Genomic DNA, 7,069 nt, shown 5'->3' on the forward strand with positions numbered 1-7,069 from the left:
TGTTGTGGAACTCGTATGCAAAGGACCTAGACAATCACAGTCAAACTGCTGTTGGGGAAAAGCACAGGCTTTTTCCTGGGCAAGTGGATTCAATGTCGTGTTTACAAACATAAATATCATGTTTGCAGCATTTGCTCTAGCTTTTTCTCAAGAACACACGAATGGGAAGAGGAGTTTTCTCCATGTGAAAGCAATTAGCGTTTGCAAGCACAAAACAACATGTCCCCTGCTAAAATTCATTGTAAACCATAAAGTCCATTGATCATATCCAGAAAACACAAACAAACACAGAGGCTGTAGCAAGATTTGGCTTTGAGTGTGCCACAACTCAATCAGATACTTCTGGCTTCATCCAGTCATGTCTGCACAAAATTGTGTGGAATTCGTATGCAAAGGACCCAGAGAATCACAGTCAAATTGGTTTCAGAGACAAGCAAAATCTTTTTCTTAGGCAAGTACATTAAATGTCATCTATACAAACACAAATATCATGTTTGTTTGGTGCAATTGCTCTAGCTTTCTCCCTAGAAAACACAAATCTGAAGAGTTTGTGTCTCCTGTGGAACCAACAAGTGTTTGCCAGCACAAAACAAAGTGTTCTCTGCTAAAATTCATTCAACACCACGAAGTCCATTGAGAAGATCCAGAATATACAAACACGGAGACTGTAGCAAGATCTGAGATTGAGTTGGCCACAACACAAGAGCATATTTCTGGTTTGATCTAGTCATATCCGGACCAATGGTTGGGGAATTCGTATTCAATGGACAGAGGAAATCACAGTTAACCTGGTTTTGGAGATAATCTTAGTCATTTTCTTGGCCGATTGGATAAACTATCATGTATACAAACATCAAGATCATGTTTGCCATGGTTACTCTAGCTTTCTCACTAGACAACACGAATGTGCACAGGTTTTGTCTGCTTGTGGAACCAATTAGCATCTGCCAGCAGGAAACCATATGTGACATGCTACAATTCATGGCAAACAAACACAGAGGCAGTAGCAAGATCTGGGATTGAGTGAGCCACAACACAACTGGATACTACTGGTCTCATCCAATCATATCTGGAGAAATTGTTGTGGAACTCGTATGCAAAGGACCTAGACAATCACAGTCAAACTGCTGTTGGGGAAAAGCACAGGCTTTTTCCTGGGCAAGTGGATTCAATGTCGTGTTTACAAACATAAATATCATGTTTGCAGCATTTGCTCTAGCTTTTTCCCAAGAACACACGAATGGGAAGAGGAGTTTTCTCCATGTGAAAGCAATTAGCGTTTGCAAGCACAAAACAACATGTCCCCTGCTAAAATTCATTGTAAACCATAAAGTCCATTGATCATATCCAGAAAACACAAACACACACAGAGGCTGTAGCAAGATTTGGCTTTGAGTGTGCCACAACTCAATCAGATACTTCTGGCTTCATCCAGTCATGTCTGCACAAAATTGTGTGGAATTCGTATGCAAAGGACCCAGAGAATCACAGTCAAATTGGTTTCAGAGACAAGCAAAATCTTTTTCTTAGGCAAGTACATTAAATGTCATCTATACAAACACAAATATCATGTTTGTTTGGTGCAATTGCTCTAGCTTTCTCCCTAGAAAACACAAATGTGAAGAGTTTGTGTCTCCTGCGGAACCAACAAGTGTTTGCCAGCACAAAACAAAGTGTTCTCTGCTAACATTCATTCAACACCACGAAGTCCATTGAGAAGATCCAGAATATACAAACACGGAGACTGTAGCAAGATCTGAGATTGAGTTGGCCACAACACAAGAGCATATTTCTGGTTTGAGCTAGTCATATCCGGACAAATGGTTGGGGAATTCGTATTCAATGGACAGAGCAAATCACAGTTAACCTGGTTTTGGAGATAATCTTAGTCATTTTCTTGGCCGATTGGATAAACTATCATGTATACAAACATCAAGATCATGTTTGCCATGGTTACTCTAGCTTTTTCACTAGACAACACGAATGTGCACAGGTTTTGTCTGCTTGTGGAACCAATTAGCATCTGCCAGCAGGAAACCATATGTGACATGCTACAATTCATTGCAAACAAACACAGAGGCAGTAGCAAGATCTGGGATTGAGTGAGCCACAACACAACTGGATACTACTGGTCTCATCCAATCATATCTGGAGAAATTGTTGTGGAACTCGTATGCAAAGGACCTAGACAATCACAGTCAAACTGCTGTTGGGGAAAAGCACAGTCTTTTTCCTGGGCAAGTGGATTCAATGTCGTGTTTACAAACATAAATATCATGTTTGCAGCATTTGCTCTAGCTTTTTCCCAAGAACACACGAATGGGAAGAGGAGTTTTCTCCATGTGAAAGCAATTAGCGTTTGCAAGCACAAAACAACATGTCCCCTGCTAAAATTCATTGTAAACCATAAAGTCCATTGATCATATCCAGAAAACACAAACAAACACAGAGGCTGTAGCAAGATTTGGCTTTGAGTGTGCCACAACTCAATCAGATACTTCTGGCTTCATCCAGTCATGTCTGCACAAAATTGTGTGGAATTCGTATGCAAAGGACCCAGAGAATCACAGTCAAATTGGTTTCAGAGACAAGCAAAATCTTTTTCTTAGGCAAGTACATTAAATGTCATCTATACAAACACAAATATCATGTTTGTTTGGTGCAATTGCTCTAGCTTTCTCCCTAGAAAACACAAATCTGAAGAGTTTGTGTCTCCTGTGGAACCAACAAGTGTTTGCCAGCACAAAACAAAGTGTTCTCTGCTAACATTCATTCAACACCACGAAGTCCATTGAGAAGATCCAGAATATACAAACACGGAGACTGTAGCAAGATCTGAGATTGAGTTGGCCACAACACAAGAGCATATTTCTGGTTTGATCTAGTCATATCCGGACCAATGGTTGGGGAATTCGTATTCAATGGACACAGCAAATCACAGTTAACCTGGTTTTGGAGATAATCTTAGTCATTTTCTTGGCCGATTGGATAAACTATCATGTATACAAACATCAAGATCATGTTTGCCATGGTTACTCTAGCTTTCTCACTAGACAACACGAATGTGCACAGGTTTTGTCTGCTTGTGGAACCAATTAGCATCTGCCAGCAGGAAACCATATGTGACATGCTACAATTCATTGCAAACAAACACAGAGGCAGTAGCAAGATCTGGGATTGAGTGAGCCACAACACAACTGGATACTACTGGTCTCATCCAATCATATCTGGAGAAATTGTTGTGGAACTCGTATGCAAAGGACCTAGACAATCACAGTCAAACTGCTGTTGGGGAAAAGCACAGGCTTTTTCCTGGGCAAGTGGATTCAATGTCGTGTTTACAAACATAAATATCATGTTTGCAGCATTTGCTCTAGCTTTTTCTCAAGAACACACGAATGGGAAGAGGAGTTTTCTCCATGTGAAAGCAATTAGCGTTTGCAAGCACAAAACAACATGTCCCCTGCTAAAATTCATTGTAAACCATAAAGTCCATTGATCATATCCAGAAAACACAAACAAACACAGAGGCTGTAGCAAGATTTGGCTTTGAGTGTGCCACAACTCAATCAGATACTTCTGGCTTCATCCAGTCATGTCTGCACAAAATTCTGTGGAATTCCTATGCAAAGGACCCAGAGAATCACAGTCAAATTGGTTTCAGAGACAAGCAAAATCTTTTTCTTAGGCAAGTACATTAAATGTCATCTATACAAACACAAATATCATGTTTGTTTGGTGCAATTGCTCTAGCTTTCTCCCTAGAAAACACAAATCTGAAGAGTTTGTGTCTCCTGTGGAACCAACAAGTGTTTGCCAGCACAAAACAAAGTGTTCTCTGCTAACATTCATTCAACACCACGAAGTCCATTGAGAAGATCCAGAATATACAAACACGGAGACTGTAGCAAGATCTGAGATTGAGTTGGCCACAACACAAGAGCATATTTCTGGTTTGATCTAGTCATATCCGGACCAATGGTTGGGGAATTCGTATTCAATGGACAGAGGAAATCACAGTTAACCTGGTTTTGGAGATAATCTTAGTCATTTTCTTGGCCGATTGGATAAACTATCATGTATACAAACATCAAGATCATGTTTGCCATGGTTACTCTAGCTTTCTCACTAGACAACACGAATGTGCACAGGTTTTGTCTGCTTGTGGAACCAATTAGCATCTGCCAGCAGGAAACCATATGTGACATGCTACAATTCATGGCAAACAAACACAGAGGCAGTAGCAAGATCTGGGATTGAGTGAGCCACAACACAACTGGATACTACTGGTCTCATCCAATCATATCTGGAGAAATTGTTGTGGAACTCGTATGCAAAGGACCTAGACAATCACAGTCAAACTGCTGTTGGGGAAAAGCACAGGCTTTTTCCTGGGCAAGTGGATTCAATGTCGTGTTTACAAACATAAATATCATGTTTGCAGCATTTGCTCTAGCTTTTTCCCAAGAACACACGAATGGGAAGAGGAGTTTTCTCCATGTGAAAGCAATTAGCGTTTGCAAGCACAAAACAACATGTCCCCTGCTAAAATTCATTGTAAACCATAAAGTCCATTGATCATATCCAGAAAACACAAACACACACAGAGGCTGTAGCAAGATTTGGCTTTGAGTGTGCCACAACTCAATCAGATACTTCTGGCTTCATCCAGTCATGTCTGCACAAAATTGTGTGGAATTCGTATGCAAAGGACCCAGAGAATCACAGTCAAATTGGTTTCAGAGACAAGCAAAATCTTTTTCTTAGGCAAGTACATTAAATGTCATCTATACAAACACAAATATCATGTTTGTTTGGTGCAATTGCTCTAGCTTTCTCCCTAGAAAACACAAATGTGAAGAGTTTGTGTCTCCTGTGGAACCAACAAGTGTTTGCCAGCACAAAACAAAGTGTTCTCTGCTAACATTCATTCAACACCACGAAGTCCATTGAGAAGATCCAGAATATACAAACACGGAGACTGTAGCAAGATCTGAGATTGAGTTGGCCACAACACAAGAGCATATTTCTGGTTTGAGCTAGTCATATCCGGACAAATGGTTGGGGAATTCGTATTCAATGGACAGAGGAAATCACAGTTAACCTGGTTTTGGAGATAATCTTAGTCATTTTCTTGGCCGATTGGATAAACTATCATGTATACAAACATCAAGATCATGTTTGCCATGGTTACTCTAGCTTTCTCACTAGACAACACGAATGTGCACAGGTTTTGTCTGCTTGTGGAACCAATTAGCATCTGCCAGCAGGAAACCATATGTGACATGCTACAATTCATGGCAAACAAACACAGGGGCAGTAGCAAGATCTGGGATTGAGTGAGCCACAACACAACTGGATACTACTGGTCTCATCCAATCATATCTGGAGAAATTGTTGTGGAACTCGTATGCAAAGGACCTAGACAATCACAGTCAAACTGCTGTTGGGGAAAAGCACAGGCTTTTTCCTGGGCAAGTGGATTCAATGTCGTGTTTACAAACATAAATATCATGTTTGCAGCATTTGCTCTAGCTTTTTCCCAAGAACACACGAATGGGAAGAGGAGTTTTCTCCATGTGAAAGCAATTAGCGTTTGCAAGCACAAAACAACATGTCCCCTGCTAAAATTCATTGTAAACCATAAAGTCCATTGATCATATCCAGAAAACACAAACACACACAGAGGCTGTAGCAAGATTTGGCTTTGAGTGTGCCACAACTCAATCAGATACTTCTGGCTTCATCCAGTCATGTCTGCACAAAATTGTGTGGAATTCGTATGCAAAGGACCTAGAGAATCACAGTCAAATTGGTTTCAGAGACAAGCAAAATCTTTTTCTTAGGCAAGTACATTAAATGTCATCTATACAAACACAAATATCATGTTTGTTTGGTGCAATTGCTCTAGCTTTCTCCCTAGAAAACACAAATGTGAAGAGTTTGTGTCTCCTGTGGAACCAACAAGTGTTTGCCAGCACAAAACAAAGTGTTCTCTGCTAACATTCATTCAACACCACGAAGTCCATTGAGAAGATCCAGAATATACAAACACGGAGACTGTAGCAAGATCTGAGATTGAGTTGGCCACAACACAAGAGCATATTTCTGGTTTGATCTAGTCATATCCGGACAAATGGTTGGGGAATTCGTATTCAATGGACAGAGCAAATCACAGTTCACCTGGTTTTGGAGATAATCTTAGTCATTTTCTTGGCCGATTGGATTAACTATCATGTATACAAACATCAAGATCATGTTTGCCATGGTTACTCTAGCTTTCTCACTAGACAACACGAATGTGCACAGGTTTTGTCTGCTTGTGGAACCAATTAGCATCTGCCAGCAGGAAACCATATGTGACATGCTACAATTCATGGCAAACAAACACAGGGGCAGTAGCAAGATCTGGGATTGAGTGAGCCACAACACAACTGGATACTACTGGTCTCATCCAATCATTTCTGGAGAAATTGTTGTGGAACTCGTATGCAAAGGACCTAGACAATCACAGTCAAACTGCTGTTGGGGAAAAGCACAGTCTTTTTCCTGGGCAAGTGGATTCAATGTCGTGTTTACAAACATAAATATCATGTTTGCAGCATTTGCTCTAGCTTTTTCCCAAGAACACACGAATGGGAAGAGGAGTTTTCTCCATGTGAAAGCAATTAGCGTTTGCAAGCACAAAACAACATGTCCCCTGCTAAAATTCATTGTAAACCATAAAGTCCATTGATCATATCCAGGAAACACAAACACACACAGAGGCTGTAGCAAGATTTGGCTTTGAGTGTGCCACAACTCAATCAGATACTTCTGGCTTCATCCAGTCATGTCTGCACAAAATTGTGTGGAATTCGTATGCAAAGGACCCAGAGAATCACAGTCAAATTGGTTTCAGAGACAAGCAAAATCTTTTTCTTAGGCAAGTACATTAAATGTCATCTATACAAACACAAATATCATGTTTGTTTGGTGCAATTGCTCTAGCTTTCTCCCTAGAAAACACAAATCTGAAGAGTTTGTGTCTCCTGTGGAACCAACAAGTGTTTGCCAGCACAAAACAAAG

Source organism: Lepus europaeus, unplaced genomic scaffold (assembly GCF_033115175.1).
Source record: "Lepus europaeus isolate LE1 unplaced genomic scaffold, mLepTim1.pri SCAFFOLD_175, whole genome shotgun sequence".
Lineage (NCBI taxonomy): Eukaryota > Metazoa > Chordata > Mammalia > Lagomorpha > Leporidae > Lepus > Lepus europaeus.